The sequence below is a fragment of the Vidua chalybeata genome, chromosome 11 (genome assembly GCF_026979565.1).
Source record: "Vidua chalybeata isolate OUT-0048 chromosome 11, bVidCha1 merged haplotype, whole genome shotgun sequence".
Classification (NCBI taxonomy): Eukaryota; Metazoa; Chordata; class Aves; order Passeriformes; family Viduidae; genus Vidua; species Vidua chalybeata.
The window spans coordinates 9,577,321-9,601,127 of NC_071540.1; the positions used below are offsets into that span (position 1 = coordinate 9,577,321).

Consider the following 23,807-nt stretch of genomic DNA (forward strand, 5'->3'; position numbering starts at 1 on the left):
CTTCTGTAAAGCACTCAAGAGAACCAGAGAAAAGCAGCATAAAGTTCCATAGAACAGAAATTTTCTCTAAAATATTTGCAGGTGCAACTTTCTACTGCTTTCCAGGTTTATAACTTAGAACTGCACAGATCTAGAATGAAGAATAAAACAGTTCTGCTAAATCGATGGTATGATTCAGTTTCAGTGTGGCAAATTCAGTCAAAAAAAGACAGAAAACAATTTGAAATTATCCAAAGGTATACTTTAAATCTTATAGCAAATCACAGTTTCATTGGTACAATTGCTCAAATGATTTTTTAAATCTTTAATGAACAAAATAATGGAAAAAAAAAAGTAAAATTAATCATAACTAATAGTGTTCTGTCCATCTGCCATCTCCAATGAGCTGGTTTCTGCTGTGCCATGCTGCTGTACTTGTATTTTTTGCCTTTCTTCCGTCAGTCATCTTTGCAGAACCACCGTCCACCAAATGCACGTGGTTTTTGCTCACTGACTTTAACCTGAAAAATGGGATGAAAAAAGGAAAACTAACTTTCAATCAGAAACAAACTTATTATTTGCTTGAGCTTTCCTATATTTTATCCTCCTTCTAAAGGCAAGTTTTCCTGTACCACCTCTTGCAGTAGCTTAATCTGTTATACTGTGCTGTCTTCACCATGATAAAACTTGAGCTGGGGTGAAAAGTCTTCAACAGAGCAAAATTTTGCTCTGGAGCAAAATTCAGGGTTGTTCATGAGCAATTAAGTCCTCAGCACCATTGTCTTTTCTACCCTGTCTTTGGAAGAGGCATTGTCCTGAAGAACATGATGGGATTTTGACCCTGTCATGTGGCTGCTGTCTGGAAGTTTATAAGGGAAAAACCTGAAGGATCAAGCCCATGCTTTTGGCTTAAATAAAAATTTTGCTCAGCAAAAACTTAAAATATCAGTTGAAAAGCCTTAACCTTCAGAATTTCTGACATTTGATATTGAGGTTCTGACTCCTCTAGGATGCAGACTTTATAGCACTTAGTCATTCCCAGGAGCTGCTGCTTTACTAAGGAGAAAAACCCCAGCCACCCACACCACATAACACTCAGTAATTCCTAGAGTAACAGAGATTACACTGATCTGCAGGATTTTTCTCTTTTCTAAACAAATAGTTTTCTGGAGCAAGCCTCTATGCTGAAATCCTCTTGGATAAACAGAGAACACTAAAGGATTTACTGCATCTTAAGCAAGTGAACAAATATTTCACTTATGATGCTTAGGTGGTTGATTCTCTATCTGTACCTGTATCTTTATTTCATCTTCCCCCTGGAAAAAAAAAGCATGGCTGAAGAAGCCTGACAGGAAAAGGGGGAAAAAAAAGAGAAGAGGACAGAAATGGTGGCTGGCCAATGTTAATAGAGAAACCAGAAATGTCAGAGATCAACAAGTTAGAGGGAAGGGATATTTGGTCTCTCCTTATACTTTTGCAGATCATTTCAACAGAGCTTTTTTTCACTTTAACAAAACAGGATTTAGCTCCTATTGCCCTGTGCAGTGAGGTAAGGAGGACTTTCAAGGATGACAAAGACAACACAGAAAACTTCCCATCATTCTGTGTGTCCTCAAGGTGCCAAAGGAGAGGCCCCAGTTTCTGTCTCTCACTGGTATTTGCTATTTTCCTAGACTCTTACCAGAAACACTCTTACAGCAGCAGGGAGAATAACATTTCATTCTACTCTGTCCTTGTTTGCCAGTTAATGAAAGACTTTGTGAGGTAAAAAACAGATTTGTTTTTCTTCCAGTACTGTTATTCTGATAATGCACATGGACTTTTTGATCCTCCACCTCTGTATCATGTCTCCTTCAGTACCTCAGTTCAGCTCCTAATCTCAGGAGGAAACAGCAGCAATTCTGCCTCTGGGTCTTATTCTCATGTAGGTCTGCTAATCACATGAATATCCTTAGCCTTACAACAGGTGATTTAATGGTGTCATAACTCCCATTTAATTCTAAAGATCTGAGGCACACAGTAATTGCTTGGACAGGAGGCTGGGCACGAAACTCAGATTTCTTGTTAAACTCTTCCAGTGTTCATTTATTTTCTGATACTTCAGTTTTTTCTATTTGCTCTAAAGTATTTGCAGAACAGGTACAAAAGGTATCAGAGCAAAAAAACAAGTTGATGAGAGCAATTAAATGAAAATATTTAAATTGTTAATGGCTTTTCTTCTTCCATATGACTCTTTCTACACAAGAAAGAAGATGAGATTCTTCCTGTGCTAGCAGACAGCTGCAACTCTGCAGGGTTACTGAAGTGCTAATATTGATCAGACAAGATGGAACATGTTACTGAGGCAATTGGTCAGGCTAAAGCAGTGATGGCAGCACATGGCATGTTATGGATAGCTGAAGTAGCTGAGGATATCTATCTTTCTATCTATCTACCTTTTTCCAAGATGTCTATCATCATTGAACTTTGCTACCAAGGAACAAGGGCAGCACTGAATCATCAATAGATAAATACTGTTTATGCCATTAATTGGGGACTGGGTCAGATTTTCCTTGTTTGTACCTTTGCTGGTCTTTTTTTTTTTAGCTTCACAGTTGTGAGACACTAGCATTTTCTCACAGCCTGTATGTGTTGTTTTGGGACTCGTGTCAGTAGCAACAGCACAGCTCTGTGTGTCTGCCAGGGCTTTTTCAAAAGAGCTCCTTTCCAGAAAAACAAAATAGCCAAAAGATGAGGGTTACAAAATTTCAAACCCAGTGCCTTTTCATAATATCTGATCCATGGCTTGGAAGCAGCAGCAGTGTGAGCAGTCTCTGCACCTGCCCCACACAGGCACAAGTGTCTGAATAGCAAAGGGAGTTTCCCAGGTTATACCTGATGCAAACCCACAACTTCCGTGGCTGCATTTTCTCTATAGTTAGTATTCAGCAATGACACTGCAACAGTGCAGGGCTGTGTGCTTGCTGGCATTTTTCTTGTTCAAAGCTTTTGAGACCACTTTACTGAGGCATATAATGCTGCCTTGAAATTGGCTTCTAAACCACATTTTGAGAAGATGAAACACAGGCTCTTGGCTGGGTGTTTTTGCCCTGTGCCATGGCTTGCTTGAGGCAGAAAAGCACCCCATCTCCCCCGTCCAAATCTCTCAGCTCAAGTCTCATCAGTCTGGCTCTGATCATGAGATTCCTCTCTAATGTAGCAGTTTCTCTCTTCCCCGCCCTTAGATTTTACATTACTTATTACAAGCTCTGGTACATAGATTTCCCCCTCTTACATGGTTTTAAACTCCAAGGAGAGTTCATTTATCATTACAGAATCTTACATTAAAGACCATCTTGCTGGGGTAATGTCAGGAGTAATCATTGCACCTTCTTGTTTTTATCTGAAGTATTCCAAAAGGAGAGTTAGTTAGTCTAAATTAGGCAACAGAGTTTTTGCCTTGACATTTGGGAGGTCAAATTTTGCCTGTGACTGTCAACCTCTCAGAAGAGGAGATGGCATTTGGAGTAATCCAAAACTCCTGCAGAGTTACATTACTGTGGCAGCCAGATGAGTAAATCTAGGCTGAAGATCTATTGATTCAATTACTGCTTGGGGTCAGGACATGCCATAAATTATTAGATATGCAAATGGAAAACTCTGCCTGTTGATGAAAGAAAGATGGATGGGTTTCTTAAATACTCATAATTAGTGCAAAGACTATATAAACTGATGTATAGTTATTTGCTTGTTAAAAACTTCTGGTTTTGTTACCTGTGTGCAGGTAAAAAAAATTACTTTTTTTAAATGTGCATATCATGTTTTAAAAAAAAAATTTAGGAAATAATTTGGAGGTGTTTTGAACTTCTTCTGCAATGCCCCTTGATTTTTAGAAGCAGTTTCAGAACAGTTCAGAAGATGGTAATTGTCATTCTGTTCTCACTTGCTGTGGGGTAAATCTGCAGCACTGCCCTGTGCTCTGTGAACACACACTGACAATGCATGTGGCAGGAGAACCATTCCTTTGCCTGTGGAGGTAGAGTGTGGAAAGAATGCCACAGACTGGCTCAGGTTTGTGTATCTGCTGGAGAGTGAATGAGCTGGCACACGATAACCTGACCTTATTACAGCATGAACTCTGTGGCGTTTCAAGAGATTTTTCTGGATAGGAAAAAAAAATGCAATTAAGATATTACTCTACCATACCTGTTTTTGCTGTTGCTTAAATACATTATTTATAGTCTTATTTCTCAGTGTGATTAAAGTTGGAAGAACTTATCCCTACTTTAGTCATGTAGGAAGTCTGCTCCATCTATAAAAACTTGTTGAATTTCTCTTGCAGATTCTCTCTTTTGGGAGAGAAGTTTTTACTACATGTAAGACAAAATGATTATGAGAGTGAGAATAACGTGAGCTGTTCAACGCCACCTGCTGCTGCAAGGGGAAATATATTCCCAGAGGCACCTTGGCTGAGCAGGAACAGATGCAGAACCACTGCTCCATAGTAAGTTTGCAGAAATACATCACAATGCATGAGGGAATGCACTTTCCCAGAATTGATGCTGACTTTCCCAAGCAGTCTGTGGAAGCCCAGGGAGTTTCTAAAGGATCTAAAGCATCACTCCCTGGTTAGTAGCTTCCAAATAATTTTCATTTCTGTCACTCTGGATAGAATGTTTTTCAAAATTACTATAGGCTTTCTGAAAGATCCTATTCACTACCTAAATATTAATCTCTTGGCCACAGCTTTTGCTGTCATTATTATTATTTTAATAAGAGTTCACATGGTGGGGTTTGAAAACTAGACAGTAAATTAAAAGCTACTAAAGTATTCAAGTAGAGATCAGAAATTAGCTCCTAACATGCAGTTTATGTAACTGAAAAAAAAAAAAGTAGGAAATACATTTCAGCTATTTATAATATACACCAGTTTGAGACAGAAATATTCTGTGCTTATGCAGGTACAGAACCACCAGAAGCAATGGAAGGTAAGAACCTGCAGCTCACCTTTTGTACCTTTGAGAGTGGTAGAAGCCAGTTTTGTGGGTAAGAGTGATGTTTTGAGTGGTGGTTGAACTGAGATGATCTCATTCCAGCATGACACCGATGTAATTTGGGAACAACCCCTTGAAGGCAACAAAAGTGTACTGGAAGAATAATAAAAATGAGAGCAAACAATCAGTTTTGAAATCTTTACCTATAAAATTCTGACAATCATTTTAAGTTTGCAAGAAGGCTACAAGAAACACCTCAATATGTATAATTCATAATTTCTGTGTAGAAACACTAGTAATAAGGAAAAAATTATAACTTTTAAATTATTCAAAAGATGTTTCATTTAAAATGTTAATGAAAATTATTTTTAATATTCATTTTAATCCTATTAGTTCTACTCTGAATCAGTCATGAAAGTATCAAAGTTCCATTAACATTTCATTAACCAGATAAAGTACTCAAAAATGGATGAAATTTAAGAGAAATATCTGAAATAAAGAATAAAATTAAGAAAAGCACAAGCAATAACAAATATCATACCTTAGTTTATATTTTTTTAAAAAATCCTGTATGTGGTTGACATAATTTGTAAAAATTGAATGAAGGAAAAATCCACCTTGAGGAAGTGAAGAATTGAATAAATTTAACTTTTGGTGTGACCTCTAACAAGGGTAAATTCTCCTTATTGCTGTTCAAGTCTTCGGTGTTCAAATGGGCCTGGGCACTTGGTACAGATTTGGGTCTCTTTCTGGAGGCTGAGAGGTTTCAGGAAAGAATAATGTTAGTTTTATAGAAACATTGCTTTAAACTTACAAGAAAGAAAGATGCTGTAGAAGTTAGCAGCATATTTGTATTCTTTAGTGTTCTTTATTTCTATACTCCCATTTTCCTGTTGTGACACTCATTTAATAAATTTTAATTAGGTTTGCTCTATATAACTGCAATTTTGCAACAATAAAAAAGCATATTTTTCAGCAGCTATAATAATCTGTGGAAGAAAAAATTCTCTTCTAAACATTCTGGACCTGCATAAAAATGTGGCTTATGATTAGCTGGCAAATATTTTAAAATTTTATCATGATTTAATTTCTATGAAATGGTACAATGGGCCCATTCAACCAACTTCAGCCTCATTCACGTACAGAGATTTTTTTTAGATGGTACTCAGAAAGGGAATTCTTTACAGCTAACTCAAAGTACTTTTTACTGTCTGGTCCCCTCCCCTCAGTTTGCTTATAGCCAATGACAAACTAGTTATAATATATTGGATGTGCTGTCTCTTCTTTTCTTTTATTGCTTTCTTCTTTACTGCCTTAACAGAAAGTTTGTAGTTAAAACAATTTTTACAGCTTTAAAGAATGGAAGCAAATTCATATTTTTAAAACTTCAGCCAGAAGTAACCATATTTTCAGCTGTTGAATTTTCATTAAAATTTACAAAAGACCTCTGCCTTCACTGATTTATTGTTGCATTAGGTAAAACTACCCAGAGTGTATAAAATACTGTGTTACTCCACTTGTTGTCTGATCTAACATGTTATCAGTGATTGCAAGTACATTTTATAACCCCAGCTGCTGAATCGAAAAAAAGGTGATACAAGCATCAATCTCCAGGATAAAATCAGAGCTCTTTCTACCACTGTTTGACCTTACTGATGCCTTTGGATAGTCTTACTTGTCTAAGTCCTTGCAACAATTACCAGGGGTGGTTAGAAAATGCAGCTTTAATGGTGCAGATTGAAATTGTTAACAGCGTCAAAGACTCGCACACCAACCCCAGAGATTTCCAAGCACAGGAAAAATTTGAGGAAACTCTTGATACCACTGGAGGAAAGAAGGAACAGGGCTGTAGACACGAGGCACAGATTTTATTTGTACTCTATTGTCTGCATCCCTGAACTCCACAGTATTGTTAGCAAATACAAAAAACTATAAATAAAAGATTTAGACCACAAGATACAGTTAACTCCAGCTGTAGCTGCCAAATCTTATTTATAGCATTAGGAGACACAGTTAATTACATGTCACAAAAATGTTAATTTCTGTCATAATACAAGTAATAGTTTAAGAATGAAAAAGCTTCTTTTTGGACTAAAATGCTTTCTTCTAATAGAAGTCTGTTAATTTGAAATACCATTTCTGTTTATAGACTACAGAACAGGCAAAGAAAGGGTAAATGTGCCTTATTAATCTATTTCATGGTTCTAAATATAATAATGTTCAAATTAAAATATTAAATCCCATCAATTTTTCCAAAGGCAAATTACTGTAGGTAAATATGGATTAGAGATGAACAGAAAAGACTATTTTGAGCAGTTTAACTATTTGAGTTTTGGCTGCTTATTATTAACATTAAAACTATTTTGAATCAGTGTTTTTAAAATGCTAAATCTTCATGACCCAAAAGTGAATAAAAAAGGTCCACCTTATGAACAGACTTAACTGTTTTCCCCAAGAACCACTAATAATTTCAATGATTCTGAAGTACCTGGGATAAGTAATAACACAAATACTATGTGAAGGATGGGGTTAATTATGCTGCATATAATCAGACACTGGTCACTCCACAAGTTGTAATTTATTTTCCCCTTATTTGCATTTAACTTCAATGGTATTTCAGGAAATGTAAAATAACATGATTCGAGCAGTTACAAAGATGATACGCATTTAACTTCAAAACTCTGTTTCAAACTCTTAAAAATTAATTACATACAATTTCAGGAAATAACACACCATTCTCATGCAACCTGTAATTGTTGCCTCAAAAATAGTAAACTCATTTTTGTAGGGGAAATATCACAATGTAGGGCAACAGTATTCATCTGGCAGGTCTTATAGAGATACAAGGAAACAGTTGGGTAATTTGCATCAATATGCTAATCTAAATTCATAGTAGAGTCTATTTGGTCAAAATGGTCATACGATTGTATCTTTATATGGAAAACTAGCAGACTGGTTTGAAGTAATATCCAACTGCTACTACAGAGCAGACAGTCTCTTCACTAAAACAGGGGGGCTGCTGCCTTCTACAGCTTGTATTTATCATCACAACTTTGGGGTTTTTTTTGTTTGTTTGTTTATTTGTTTTTTAATTTTTAAATTTATTTTGAAGTGGGAGATTCTTTTGAGTTTGGGTCCTTAGGACAGGTTTACAATCCCTGTGCATATGAACATACCAAAAATTCCAGCATCGAGGTCAGTACTGAGCTTTCTAAATACTTAACAAACATCTTTTTGTATCCCTTCATGTCAGATTTAATTGTCCATGGTGAAAGGAAACGCTAATCAGAATTCAAGAGAAGCACTCTAAGACATGTATCTTTCCAACCTGGGAAAGGAATGATCCTGGGAAAAGCATATAAAGAAAAAAGCAAGTTTTCATCTTATTTAAAACATCAAAACAGATTAAATGATTTTCATTATTAACTAATGTATGGCTTTTATACATCAGCTCTATAAGACTGAGGTGCACTGAAGGAAAAGCTCCCTTCACAAATACCTTGTTCTTTTCAGAATCTGGCCTGGGAGGATGGTATTTGAGAAGTATTGAATCATACACTGCTTTCACTACTTTATTCTACTAGCTTTGAAAAGGATCTCTTTTCTAGTCTCTGTCCCACGGTTTCCCCAAATATTGCTAATATCTGTCCACTCCCTGCAGTTGCCCACCAGAGCAGCTCTTACGGGGCTGAGAGGAGCACAGGCTTGCTGTGCACTGGTTTATGCTGCTCCTTCCAGCAGCAGCATGCCCAGAGTAACTCCAGTTGTGGCAGCTTGCCACCCTGATACCAGTGCTGAAAACCACACCCACAGCTGAGAAGGTGCCTGCAGCTACCAATACCTTTGGGGTAACTTATACCACATCAGAGTCACACCCTGAGCTCTTCCTAAGCTGGTGTCTTCCTTGGGGCTGCTTCCTTCTGGGAACCATTCCTGGCTGCATGCAAGTTACAATTAGTCCAAGTCCAAGTTGAGTGTAAGCACCTCTGAAAACCATCCAGGAAAGCCTGGGCCTACTGAAGCCAGCAGAAGCTTTCCAGTTGTTTCAAAGGTGCTCTGATGTCCCCAGAGGGAACAGTTCTTTGCATGCTTCTCAGGTCCACATTTGATCTGCAAAACAGATTCTTTGCAACTGAGGTATCTCTTAATTTGTTTTTGTGTAGCCCTAGCTAAACAATGATAATGCAATCCAAACTGAATATTATTTGCTACTACCTGTCATATGAAAAGTATTAAAGTTTCTTTTCATAGCTGATGTAAGCTTTCATCTGAAAATAGAGACCTTTAAGAACATTTTCTGCACAAAATGCACTAGGATATTTGAAAAGTTCTGTAAAAGTGAACATGTAATCTGCAAAATTATGGCAGATTTTGTTTAGAGAAGTCTTGCAAGCAGGAGGCTTGTGGCCCTGCACTTGCAGCAGTGCTGGCTGTGCTGGTGTGCACAGCTGGGCAGGGACACAGGTAGGCAAGGTCCTCGCCTGGCAGAGCTGACAGCTTCAATCAGGGTGACAGTCTAATTCAAAGTGACAGCGGTGGCGTTCAGAGGCTAGGAAGGGCAACAGCAAACCAAGATCAGGGGAAAAGTGATCTGCAAGAGCACTGTTTTGAAGGGACCCAGATGAGCACACTGTTGCAATACCTTAAGGTTGGTCTGTTTGCTTTTTAATTTCAGGAGTGTCAGATTCCAGTGTGACTGCCCAGTTTTCAGCAAGCTGATGCAAAGAATAAGAATTTTCATTTGGAATGCAAAATGACAGAGCAGGAGAAGAGGAAGAGCATCTGGTAGGAAAAGCATAAGGAGGAAGTACCTAGAACAGCAGGATTTTTTCCCAGGTTTGGTTACATCTGTAAAATATCAAAGCATCCTAAATAAAGTGTTGTTGGGCAAGTGCTTGGGAGTGACAGGGATGGGCAGGAATGGCAGCAGTACAAGCGCATACCTATCTTAATGAAGTCTCACACCATGTTTGTAACAGCCCTTTAGAGAAATCATAGCACACCATTCTTAGAGAGCCAGTTTGGCACAGCTTCTCCTTATGTAGGAAACCACTCCTATGTTCTCCTGCAGGTATAGGAGTGAAATTATCTGCTGCAGTAAATTCACAAGTTTAACATTCCTTGCTACTGTGACCAAAGGTTAATGTTTTGCTGCTTGACTGAATCAAAATCACCAGTTGCCTATTACATATTTTTGTGGTCTTGCTCACACATTTGACTTCAGCAGACTTTGAGTACTCTAATTCCCTGAGTGGTAAATGAAAGCCATGTATGTAAGAGATTAAGTTTTGTTACTGCAGAACAAAGCAATTCCACAAATGGCTTTCTCTTGCAGCTGATTGGGTCACTGAGGGTAGCTCCAGGCAGCACAGGCAGCTTCTGGCTGCAAACATGCTGGGTGACCATCAGCCTGGTGAAAACACAGAGAAGGAGGGACTGCAGCAGTCTGGAACAATTACCTGGCTTCAGGGCTACGGCTTCTTTTGGCATAGATGGCTGTGTGCAGCAGATATCACAACATGTGGTGCTGAGCAGTAGCCATTCCTGACACAGATGAACACAGAATAAGAACATTAAAGACTTTTGGAGAGAAGAGGAAGAGGTTTGGAATATTATCTCATTTCAATCCACTTTCAAAAACTACAGAAAATTATTACTATTTTTGGAAAAAAAAAACTAATCCTCAATATTGCTCAATAACATTCCACAAAACTTTGCTTTATTTTAAATACTCCATAAGACTTGAATGGAGGCCCCTTTACAAAAATGAGAGTAAAACCTGAAATTCTTTAAATTGATAGTCTAGTGTATGGCCATGCTCCTACTCAGAGTAACTAATTGGATAATTTAGCCATAAGACTTACCTGAACAATGCTACTCTCTTGAAAGTTCACCCTTCTGTCACTTTGGCAGTGAGTGAATTTGAATTATTTGAAACTGTCCTTGCGAAGTTGTGCCTGAGCAGGGTCATGGAAAGCATCTGTGTGAGGCCCGGGGTGGAAGTGTTAACCAGAGATGTTCCATTTGAGAGCACAGGGCTGCAAGCTTCCCACTGAACTATAATGTACTATGCAAATGCCAAAATAAAAAGAGCTGAGGTTCTTTACTGAAAATATGGTGACAGTGTGTTGGCTCTAGAAGACGAAAAATAGGAGTAACTGAGGATGAGGAGGTGCACTGCAAGTGCCAGAAAGCAAGCCTGAAAGGTAGAAGGAGCAGGCTATTTCTCTTTGTTATCGAGTGAAATGACTCCACAAATATGACAATAAATCACTGCAGGAATCAATCTGAGTGGAGGCAACTGCTCCATGCTGATAATGCATCAATCAATATTTAATGTTTACACTTTAATTAATCTGCACATAGGAAGCATTCTTTCAGTGACAAAAAAGTGATGAGAAATAAAACACCTTTTATATCAAACAGGGACGAATGGCTGCCTATCTGTGAGGCTTTGATTGGGCCCTCAATTGATCATTGCAGCCTCTTTCGATTGCACCAGTGTGCAATGTCACATTTGGGTATAAAGCAAACACTGTCTCTTTGAGGGAAGGAGGGGGAGCTTCTGGATCTGCTTTTGAGTGATTACAACTTAATCAGAACAAAGAAAGACTGATAGCAAGGTGAGTTCTTTGGAAAGACTGGGCAGAAGTAATTACACAAAAGGATTTTCAACATCTGCATCAATGACACATATCTGAACAGATTTTTACTGTGTATTACAAATATTGATACCTGCACAGGCTTTACACAGAAAAACAATTCAGATGTTGACTGGTAAAACTGCCTTCCCTTATCAGAGCTACCAGTGGAGACTGAGAATTGGTCATTTTGTCACTGTTCTGAATGTCAAGGAAGGGCCAGGTGCTGTGGGGACGCAGGAGAAGTCACAATTCCTGCCTCAGAGTGTTTTTCCTCACTGCTCTGTTTAACCCTTGTAAACTCTAGTTCCTTCTTTTTAAAGGGCCTGATTCATTGTTCATTGATGTCAACTGAATGACTTCTATTGACTTCGGCAGGCATTGCATTAGTCCATAGATGAATGGTATTGAAAGGCACAGTGATGAAAGACAAATGAAAAGACAGTGATACTAGACCAGTAATGTCCAATTATTCCTTTAAAAAAAGGAATACTACAGCAGTACAATCTCCACACATAACTAAAGCTTTCCTGTGCTTATGTCTAAAACAATTGCTTGAAATGTACAGACTTTTCACATAATAAATGCAACTGTAGCTATTCAAAATGCAGAGGGATTATCACACTGGAATTTAGCTCAATTAAAAATATTAGAGATCTGAATCTAGACACAAAATTCCCATAACCTTACAGCGGGTACAACCCAGGGAAATTTTATGCTATTTTGTGTGTCAAATTTGAGTTATTTTGCAAAGCCTATCATGAAGTTAGGATTGGACAAGGGACCTATGCAAATATCAAATAATTTTAAGCTTTTATGTAGACCTGCCACTAATTAAAAACAATTACAATTTTGGTTTGTTTTCACTGAATAACTTTTGTTGTTTTACTAGTAAACAAACAGGAGGATTGCACTTAGGATCCAGTCAAAGCACGTTGCCAAAACGCCTGCCCAGATTTGGGACTTCTTGGTTTAGGGTGCTCTGTCTGCTGGCTTAGCCAACACTTGAACAAACCCAGAAATTATATTATAGTATAATATAATTATAGTAGTATAGTATAGTATAATATACTAGAAGGAATTTAAAAATTATAATCCTCAGTCCTGTAAGTTTTTATTTCACTACTACTGGACAATATTTTTCTGTGGTTCACTGAATTTTTCTGTCTATTCCAAAAGTCTAGAACACTCAGAAACACGCCCTGGCATTTTGGAATATCAGGAGCAGCAAAGTATTTCAAGCATGAATGACATCATAAGACTTTCCTTTGTTGGCAAGAAAGTTTTAAAACACAGTAGCGTACAAACATGGGAGGAAGTGTTCACTGAAGAAATAAAAGATGAATATGACATTTAGAATGCAATAATAGAACTGAAGCTAACTTTTACTTCTGATGTTTCCTCGCCATTCTCACATTTTTTCCCACAGAACTTTGTACGTAGAGAGACAAAACCTCAAAGATTTCATAATCTTCATAAGAATGGAGACAATGCCTTCTCACCAAAATCCATAAACAGCTTTTCAGCAGATTTACTACATACACACATATCTACATACAGAGTTACATCTGCAGTTTATATTTTCCATAAAAACTTATTCCGCCTTCTGTGCAAATAAGTTGAACAAACCAAAAAAATAAAAGGGCAAAGTCAAAAGAGAGAAATGCTCTATTGTAATGCGTGGTCAACTACAAATATTTATAGAAAAGATGAAAACATTACTCTGAGCATTTCAGGGTTGCCCTAGGACAGCTATAACATGCATAGTTAATGTTTATGGAACAAAAGCAACTTACTGAATGTGAAATCTTCATTTTCCTCATTAGCACCCAAACTAAAGGTAAACTCACAAAAAAAACCCCAAAAATAAAACAAAACAGGAAAAAAATCTCACTTGATAAAACCCTGAAGCAACAAAGCAAAAGCACTTAATGTTGTCACTCAAAGGCAGAAAAACTGAACAGAAAAAGTGGCATTTTCTGATTTTCCGATGATACCTCTTGCTGCACACAGCTGGAATAGCAGCCCAACCCAGAAAGCCCAATCCCAGCCCCCATGAACTACAGTTTCTGTGGTGCTCCAGAGATGCATGGGTTGGTTTGCAGCAGCAACCCTGACATGCAGGGACACAGGTCACATACTGTGGCTTTGAAACCCCATCCCTGAAACTTCTGGGGAGACCAGTCCCTAAGTTTCTTTGCCACATTGCTGGAACCTTTCCTTTAATAAAGGAGATACTTCCCAGCCCTGGATCCTCCTGTCAGGGCTGCACTACAGCCAGTGCCCAGGCATAATCACTGCATCAGTGTCAAGCCTAAGCACCAGGGCACTCTCCAGCATCACTTCTGCCTAGAGCAGCTGGCATTAGTCCAAATACTTCCACCTTAGTTATATAAATAAGGAGTACCCAGTGAGATCTAAGACTACCAGTCCTATTTAGCACCAGGGCTTAGGCTAGTTTTCCATCTCAGCTTGTCACAGCTGTCTGCTGCATAAAAAGAGTCTGAAATGTACTAAAAAACCCTGGAAGACTAATAATTCATTAAGATGACAAATGAAAAGTAAGTCCTATCGATCAAGAGTAGAACTTCTTGGTTATAAAGGAAGCATATATTATTCTGACAGTATTTTCACAAGATAAGCTGAAGTTACAAAGAAGACAACCAATTTGATTCAAATAACTGTCTCTCCTCAGAAACATTCATGATTGCAGTCATCAGGCACAAGTTGGTAGGGTAGTATTACTACTCCCATTTTGAAAAATTTGGATAACTGCATAATATCCAGGAAACAGGACTATAGCACTTACACAGGCTTTCTGAGAGCTGATCCTATGGAAAATGGTAAGCAAAGGTCTGACTCCGAATCCCAGCACTACTGAATAGCAGCGTGGAAGGATGTGCAATCACACACACACAAGATTGTGTCTCCTCCATCACCAGCTCGGAAAAGCTCAGGGCTTATTGCACAGCTAATGAGAGCAAACACATTTGCAGCTGGCCTTCCACCACCTGTAGAAGGTGAAAATCAGCCAAAAGCCTACAAGACCCTCCAGTTGTGATGAATGGATGAAAACCAAAGTGTGGCTCAGATTCAAGCTCTAGACTAGTTACAGTACTGTTATACTGTGCCAACAGACCCATTTAGGAAAGGAGGGCCCAGAGTGAGAGGCAGTCTCTCGTATTCTGTGAGGGTAAAATGTATTAGGGCAGGCATCAATTTACCTTGGTTAGTTATGTTCTTAGTTACGCTGTATTTTTGTGCTCAGGGGCCTAATTTATAATTGTAATAATAAAATGTATTATGAAGTATAAGCCAAGCACATGCAGGTTCTAATTCTATTTCCTCTCAAAGGAAAGAGCTAAGCTGTTAAGCTCCAGGTTCTTTCAACATTTCCTATTTGCGACAAACACAAAAATCTGAAATCAGAGATGTACCACTGCAAGGCTTTTACAAAGTTCAGGTAAAGCAAGATAAATGTCTGCCTTTTGTTGTTTTTTTTTTTTTAATGCTAAAATGATATTTCTAGTTCCTCAGCGTCAGAGCTGTTGCAATGCCTCATTCTGCAGGTAAACTGAAGTTACAGTTACCAATCCAGTTCAGACACTTCCACCACAAAAGAAAAGTTACCATCCCAAAGCTTCCAGGGTAGCACTTCTTCCTACATTCTTGCAGAGAGAATCTCTGGGTCATCTGAGAGACCTCCCCAGTTCCTCAGGATGGGGACGACTTGAATTCTCTTAGGAGAATAGCTCTTACTCTGGCTTGGTTGTAGAACTCAATGAACAGCCCAGCTGTTAATGTTATATTAATTTTGCCCTTGATTGTACATGAGAACTGGAGGAGAATGTTCCATTATCTCCTTCCCTCTTGACTGGAGCACCCTGTGCCAGGCCCCAGCAGGTGGCTGGGCCCAACTCTGCAGGTCCCTCTTACTGGGACACATTTAGAAGAGCAGGAAAACAATTTGTATGTCTGTGAGAACAATGTAATGTTAATAGAAAACTATGTTTGATTATTCAGATTGTCAGTAAGTTATTAAAAAATATGATGTCGAAGAGCAAGACTAGCAACTGTACCATTAATCTACTTTTTTTACAATATATAGTATTTATGCTATAAACAAAAGTTTTAATAATTAAAAAAGAAAAAGAAAATTACTGCAGTCATTTTTACTCTAGTTCCCACTGATAAATGTTGATATTGACAACACATTAATATTGTTCAGCTTATTTAAGCTGAATAACTAATGAGGAAGAGTTAACAGAATACAACCACCAAACATAATAATGTTCCTTAATCTTATTGAAGAAATTGTTCTTTCCTCACATGAGCAGTGAGTCTCACTAATGTCAGCGGCCCAAATTTTGCAGTCCTTAATCACATACTGTTACTTTCAGTACTGTTGTTCTCAATTTAGGATCAAAGCCCATAGTTTGCTGGGGCCATGCTTTCAAGGGAGGATTGGGCCCAGACTTTTAATAAGGGGTTTGGTGGCTTACAAAGAGGTGATTAAGATCTTCCTTTGAAAAAACAGAAAAAGTAGAGTTCTTCTTTTGGATTATAACAGCACAGATAGCCATAGCTTGTGGATTTCAGAGTATTAACTACTAATCCACAAGTGAACTGAAAGGTTTTTGTTTGTTTGTTTTGCTATTACAGTATTTAAACTTGTCAACCTTCAGTTCTCAGTAAGTCATACTTAAGTTTCTTAGCAAAATATTTTATCACATCTCTGTGAGTGTGCCTAAGAGTTTGAGAGATCTCCTGGTTATAGGCAAAACCCAGGGTAGTTTTCTTTGTTTGATTTGGTTTTACTTAATGAATATCCTGTACTTCTGAGAACTCAAACCATGAAGTTTTGGAAACTAAGCCACAATATAAAAGTTTCTATTTTCCTTAAGTGACATTCAAGTATTGTTGTTTGTCAGCAACAAACAGAAAGTACTTAGTATAATTATTATAGCACCTCAGTAAAAATCAGACTCTAGCCGTAGGTGATTGCAGCTATAAAGTTTCCAGAATAGGAACAATGAGCCCTATGAAACTAATGAAAAAAATCTCCAACTTCCTCACTCCAAAGTCTGATTTTTACAAGGACTCCATTTCTTCCTGGTTGCCAAAAATGAACAGTTTATTTGAATATAGCTTAGGTCTCCAGGAAAACAATTTTAATGTAAAATTGAATAATGTTGCACCAATGACAGGATAATAAAGTGGTTTCAAAACTGAGCAATATTTAGGTAGTGTGCCCTGCTAATGAAAATGCAGAAATCATATTCTAATGATAGCATAACTAAGATGATAAATATCCATATATATCCTTTGCTGTACCACTGCACTGTAATCAAATCAATTAGAAATCTAATGACTGCTTTGACACAAACAGGTATTTAATGTGCTGAAAATGTACCAGATTTGCCCCCTCAAGTATTAGTAAAATCCCCAAGAAAATTAAAATCCAGGTCATAGTTAAATTCCTTTGAAACCGGGATTTAAATAAAAAAAAAAAAAAAGAAAAATAAAGGAAAAAAATTTTAAAAAAGTTTAGTCACTGTAAGAATTCTTTGTGCTGTTACATTTTTATAAGGTTAAAGCTAAAAATAACATCAAAATCTTTTTAGAGTTTACATTAAAAAATCGACCAGGTGTGTTCAGAAACCCATCACACATCTGCCTGTTAAACAGATGCCAACCAATAAATTAATTAAAGCTACTCTCCTCTCAAAATAGAAAAGAGGAAAGAGCTGTTAGGGACATTTATGGGGTGACGTTTGCATGACTGACAAGTTTTTCATTCTTGGCCTCTATTGTACAAACCTCTGATACTTCTCAAACATTTTCCAAAAGGAAAATGAAATCCCTGTGAGAAAGAGAATTTAGTAACCTGTTTCAGGGCAGTCAGATTGATGCTAGAGATATGGCATGGCTGTTCATCAGCTGGGAGAAGTGAATTAAGGAAATGAGGTTTCAACAGGGACCTGATGAAAATCCTTGCTAATAACCCCAGCCATCACACTCAGGAAATCAGAGTTTGCATGTGAAATATCTCACTATCCTTTGTATGCTGTACTTCATTGTCACAATTAGCACCTCAGCTAATCAAGTGAAAAACTTTCTTGTGCTGATCTTAAATCCTACTATACTTATAGAACCTGGAAAAATAAATAGAAAGGCCTTTGAGGAACAGTGAACAGTTCTGAAAGGGCAATGCAATTCCTTGAAACATAAACTTTTCTTGGACTTTAAGGACAAACAACATTAATTTCTATATTTCTTCTTCCAATTATACAAATTTATTTTTTTCTGGAAACTATACAATTGCTGCAAAAGGAATTAGTGGATGTAAGGGGTTATTAAACATGGCATTCACCCACTGCTCTTACACAGAAAAGGCAGCTCTCAAAAAACCAAAGCTGATTAATACGAAAGGCAGCTAACCTAAAAACTAAAACTTGAACTGAATGGTGTGTGTTAATCTTTCTCAAATACACTTATGAAAGCTAAATTTGCTGGTATTTGCCATTGCTATGCAGGCTAAATGTTCATGTGAATGATATCTCCACAGTTCTGAGCAAACCAGTAAAAAATAGAGAGTTTTGTCCTCACTAGTAATTTTCTCAATCTCCTGTTCATCCACAGCTGCCTGAATAGTGAACACTTCACAATCCAGTGTCATTTGTGATAAACTTTTTTAAAAAGCCGCCATTCATTACAGGTAATTTCCTTAATCCTCAAGTCTCTTGTAAGGAAAAGATAGAAATTCTGTGTTATATATTTGCTCTACAAGGTCTACAAAAAGAACCTCAACATGTTAGCCACATTAATAAAATACCAGATCAAACTCTTAATAGCCAGCCTTAGACTCATTGTTTAGTGATGTTTGTTTGCCAGCCTATCTGGAGACACAGGGAAAATCTTAATAGCTCTCGCCACTCATTAGCAAAGTACCGTGGAGTCCTAATCCCATAAAGATATTAAACTATTTTTCCTTACAATAGCAACAAATGGAGGGAATTCTCATTACTTATTAAGATGTGGTACATTCTTTGCATATTGAGTTTCTTCTTATACTTTGAACTCTTATCCCCTATCACTCTGTTCCTCAGGCCGAGATCAAAGTAGGTCGGCCTTACAGAGCTGCAGATGAGTGGCCGCCTTTCAGAGAATATTAATGCCCTCCTGAAGGGCCCAGCTGGGGAGGAGGTGGGTTCCCCTGACGGGAGAGCCCTGCCAGCCCAGCCACACCAGGCCACCACTGGGGACAGCCAGCCCTGCCGAGGGGAGCTGCTCACTCCAGCCTAACTAGGTGGCCCAAATCTCAAAGCAATACTGAGCCCAGGTCTCTTTTGGAACTAGAGAACTGTGTAAATCTGAATTCTGGCAGACTGGCACAGAGCAATTTGTTTTATAGCAGGAAAATATGTGACCAATTTTGTATTTTGCATTGAAAAAAAATTCTGGTCTTTCTGGTTCCCCCTTTTGACTTCTCCAGTTTTACTTTTTGCTTCTCTGTACCTCAAGGACTGGTGTTATCAGTGAATTCATGGGCAGCTGGCAAGACAGTGTCCCCCTCCAATCTTCCACCTCCAGCAGGGATCCTGCCATACAGGGCTTCTTTCTTGCCTTCAAATTTGCTTGCAAGACTTTTAAAGGGGAATAACTTTAGAGCTTGTTAAAGGTAAAAGTAAACATGCTAAGTACTGAGACATTCAGTGGGTATCGGAAAAGAAGAAATGTTATATTCATTACAGAGGAAAATCTAGTAATAAAAAGTATTACCTGCATTTATAGCCCTTGTAACCTAATTTTTGTGACAAAGCAAAGAAGTAAAAACATTCCTTTCTGCCTTTCAGTGACCCCTATAAGAAACCCCCCATGGAGTCATTTTGGATAGTAATTTGAGTGAAAATATATGCAGCCTTTACTTTGCTTGCTCTTCTTAAATTAATAACCCTTACTAATAATTAATCTAAAAGTTTCTAAAGGTATTTGCAAAAATGCCCTCAAATTAGTAAGCACTTAAAAGAAATAAAAAACTTAAAAGACATTATCCACAACATAAAAGAGTAACAGAACACGGAGCTGCGTTGTTCAAATGTTAAAACTGTACATAAAATACTCCTTCAATATACACTGCCAGTAAAAACCAAAGCAAAGCAGGTCATTAAAATGTCAGACTTGGGGCAGAGTGGAAAAAATGCTGTGTTTAAAAGAAACACGTAGACCTTTTATAATTATTTCCCCTTAAAGTTAACTGTTAAAAAAAAAACAAAAAAAAACCAAACCAACAACAAGTGGACCAAAACAAACTAAAAGTAACCCCCAAACAAACAACTGAAGTAGCATCAGAATACAGTCAACTCTAGTCTTAGTCTTGTTCCTAAGCAAAGCTAAAGACACTTTTTGAGTCTTTCTGCAGCTGGATGTCAGCTTTGTTTGTGAAATGTCATTTTCCTTCTTTTGTAAAGCAAAAGCAGAGTGGTGAGTTCAAGCCACTGTTATCCATGTGATGAGTCTGCTACAGCTGAGTAGCAGTAACAGGAGCAGCAGAAACCTTGGGAGCCCCATGTGCATCTGGGGAATCCTTGGGAAGATGCTGAGGTTCTATGCACAGCCCTGTGCTGACTGATGGACTTTCACATTCACTGCTGTGGTGATGTGGAGTCTCATGCAGGATTTTAGTACTCTGTAAAGAGCTCACAGTAGAAAACCTCAATCCATTCTCACATGAATTAAAATTGCCCACTGAAACTGGCAAAAGATTGTCAGGATAAAGGAGATGCTATGGTAGTTACTGGGCAGCTGAAAGGCACGTTTATGACACTTATTTGAACTAACCTTTTCTGCAGTCCAGTGCAGGTGAACCAAGACAGTAAAAGAAAAGCCAAGTCTGTCTCTTCAGACACAAACTATGTTGCAGTACTGAAAATAAAATGTTGTCTATTGGTGTCACTTTTTCTAGTCCCAAGATTTTTGAGCCAGTAACAAAGACTAATGTCCTTCTGACTCTTCAGAATTGAAGGTTTCCATTTCCCTTCTACTGGAAAAAAGTGCATCATGGCCCCAAAGAAAAAAAAAATCCATCTCACTGATTTTATATATTTTCAGCAAAGTGCCTGCATATGAAGTCAGTACATAATCTTCACTGAGCTGAGTTCCTAAATTGTGTCTAAAAGGTGACAATGCCCTAGGAACAGCTCTGTCCAGCAGGTACAATGCCATATTAACTGGGCTAGTGTATATCTGAACAACACCTGATGCACACAGCTAATCCAGATTAATTTTGTTTTCACTAAAGTAGTTGGCTCATAAAGCAGAGATAAATTTAATGATCAAAAAACAAAAAAGTTGTTCCCTCAGGCAGTGTCTGGGACTCCCACTGAAGTCCATGCAGGAATACAGGTAACTTATTTTGTCTTCTAATATCTCTGTAGCTCTGTTCCCTGAAGCTAACAAACACCACTGCTGAAAGTACAGGTTGTCACATTTACAATCAGCAATTAAAACCAACATTCTTCTGGTTTCCATCTGATAAGAGCAGCGCTCAAAGTGGAGAGACAATGGAGAAACACATAATAGCACCAACAAATTCAACTTGTGTTTAACTACTCCTTTTTCTTCAAATCAGCTTCTGCAATGCAAATATTTGTAAGTTGGGAAAAAACCCTGTAATCATGTTTGATACGTGTTATGCTCAAAATACAAAGACCATGGGAGAATTTTGACCTTCATACTTACGAAGTTTCTTTTTCTACTTTCTGGCATTTTATGTGTTATGATCAAATACACCAGGAGGAGACAGAGCAGTGGACACAGTTTTAGACTGGTATAATTGACTCAGCAGGAAAACAAGGACATCCTTAGGCAGCTGTGGTTCCATGACTGTTTACAATAGGTCTGCTATGCCCAATATTCCTCACTAGGTATGATCACTAATTCTTAGTCATAGGCTCACAGTGACAATGAAAACAGCAAAAGCATACTGTATATGTATTTTTGACAGCTCTGTGATTTTCCTTCTATGATTAAAATGATGAGCAATACTTAAAAAGGATTAAAATTAAATGTTGGAAAGTTGGTTTCTAGCCACACATAAAGCCTTCAAGGAAAAAGTCAAAATTTCACAAATTTTGAATCGGCAGGGTGACTTTAGAGCACTTCAGTACTTCCTACAGTTTCATCAAACTATTCTGATCCTGTACCAGGAGCCTAAAGCCAGGCTGAAAGCACTATGGAAGTCATGGCTTGTGACCTATGGCTTTGATGAAGGCAGCACACCATGACCCTGGAGGGCTGGTACTTAGTTATAATGATAGGTTTGAACACTATTTCCTTTCATATTCTCTACAGGTATTCAGGATGATAATCCCAGTTTAAACAGATTTTCTAGTTTCATGACATCTCTGGAAGTTCTAATTTCCTCAAAGACAAGCAAAAATGTTAATTTTACATGTAATCTTTATGCAAAATCAACTACTATCAACAGTGGGGATTCCAGAGCTTGGAAAGAGGGTTCATTTTGCATTCTTCAACCCAGATAAAAAAGAATGAAATAACTTTCTCTGAAAATAATAGCTTGCTTGCAGTTAGTTCATTGTGAGGATGTCAGAAGCTTGTTCTTTACTGATTTATTATATAACTACTGTTACTGTCTTCCTGGCCACAGGCTAAAACAGTGGCCAGTTCTCCATTACAAAACTGCCCAAAAAATGCAGTTTGAAAGTTCACATTAAATATTTCAAATATTTTCTTCAAAAAGACTTATCACAGATCTTCTGAAATCATGTGCCATATTCCAAGAAAATTCCTTAAAAAAGATGATTTTCATGAGCATTTGGCATTGATTGCTCAGGAGTTTAAAGAAACTGGCATTTATAGAGCACAGGCTCAATTGTCACCCAAATGCAGGCAATCTGCATTAAGCCATCATTTCTCCACAAACCTCATTTCTAGATATTGAGCAGGAAAAATAAAGCTCCACAAATACCACCTACTTACATATTAAGAGCACATCATACACATAACAGTAAATAACACCCACTCTCCACAACCAGCCTTCCTTCAGGGCTCCAATCTCCTGTAATTCAGTCTGAGTGTGAGCTAGAACAAATCATGGCCATCAAGCTACTTTGATGTTCTTATAATTTCAGCATCTTTTTTAGAGATCTAATCAGCAAAGTCTCTAGGATTCTTCTCCTGAAACTTCCACTTCCCAGAAATCCTTATTCTCATTCTCTGTTCTCTGGTCAACTCTGAAGATTGTAGGCCTATTTTTTTAAATTGATGGTTTGCCTTTTACTCCAACAAGCATTGAATCACACCTACCTTGCCAGCAGGTATTGTTTCCCCTGTGCTGCCCACTGTGCTGGAAGAGCAGACATTCCTATGGCAATGTGGTTAATTCAAACCACAGGCTATTTCAGTTTAAAAAATGAAACAAAAAGCCAAAAACCAAAACGAAAGGGGGAAAACAAGAAGGTGACTCCGTATCAGCTCTTGGATCAGAGAGTGGGCAGGGAAAGCTGCAGCAAGGGAAGGCAATGCAAGGCCAAGGCACCTGTGCTCACTGCCCTTGGAGCCCAGAACAGCCTGCCTGCACAGAGCCACCTGTAACCTGTCTCATTTCCCTCCACTTGGGCAGGAAGGGATACATTAGGAATTGTTCAAATGAACTGGTCAGCTAAGAGGACTGGAGGAATTACAAGCTTCTACCAAAGGATGGTGATAGAACATTTTCAATCAGAACAGCTGCTTTCAGATGTAATGTTTGGCATTAGGAAAAGATGACTTGAGCCAACACAGGCTACCTGCTGGATTTTAGAAAACGTGCACATGCTCATTTGTGCCAGAGGGCATAGTGTATTATATCTCTACTATGAGTAGTTCATCTTTAACTGGCACAGTTATACCTGGAAAATTGGGTGATTCACACCTTTACTTTCTCTTCTGTTACTCCCTGCTGGAGACAACCCATCTTACAAAACAGCCTTGGACCCTGCAAGTTGCTCAACACATTTAAATGCTGTGCTGAGATACAGATCTATAGATGCCTTAGAGAGCATTTTCTAAAAACCATAAGGATCTGATTTACCTTCATTTATGCTGTCATTATAGCACTGCAGTTTGAAATCAGTGTTCCGAGGCAATGGTTAGAAATCTAGCAGCATTTCTGTATGAGCTGTCATCACCATCTACACCACCACTGACTTTT

The 23,807-nt window shown here is 38.1% G+C and overlaps 1 long non-coding RNA gene across 1 annotated transcript; it reads right to left on the minus strand.

Annotated features, from left to right (window-relative positions):
* Nucleotides 1-302: 302 nt before the first annotated feature.
* LOC128793831 (uncharacterized) lies at nucleotides 303-23,807 on the minus strand. The gene is made up of 4 exons (XR_008432897.1): nucleotides 23,688-23,807; nucleotides 5,494-5,708; nucleotides 4,966-5,105; nucleotides 303-500 (listed from the first exon to the last, which is right to left on the minus strand). It is a non-coding gene; the product is annotated as an uncharacterized LOC128793831 (long non-coding RNA).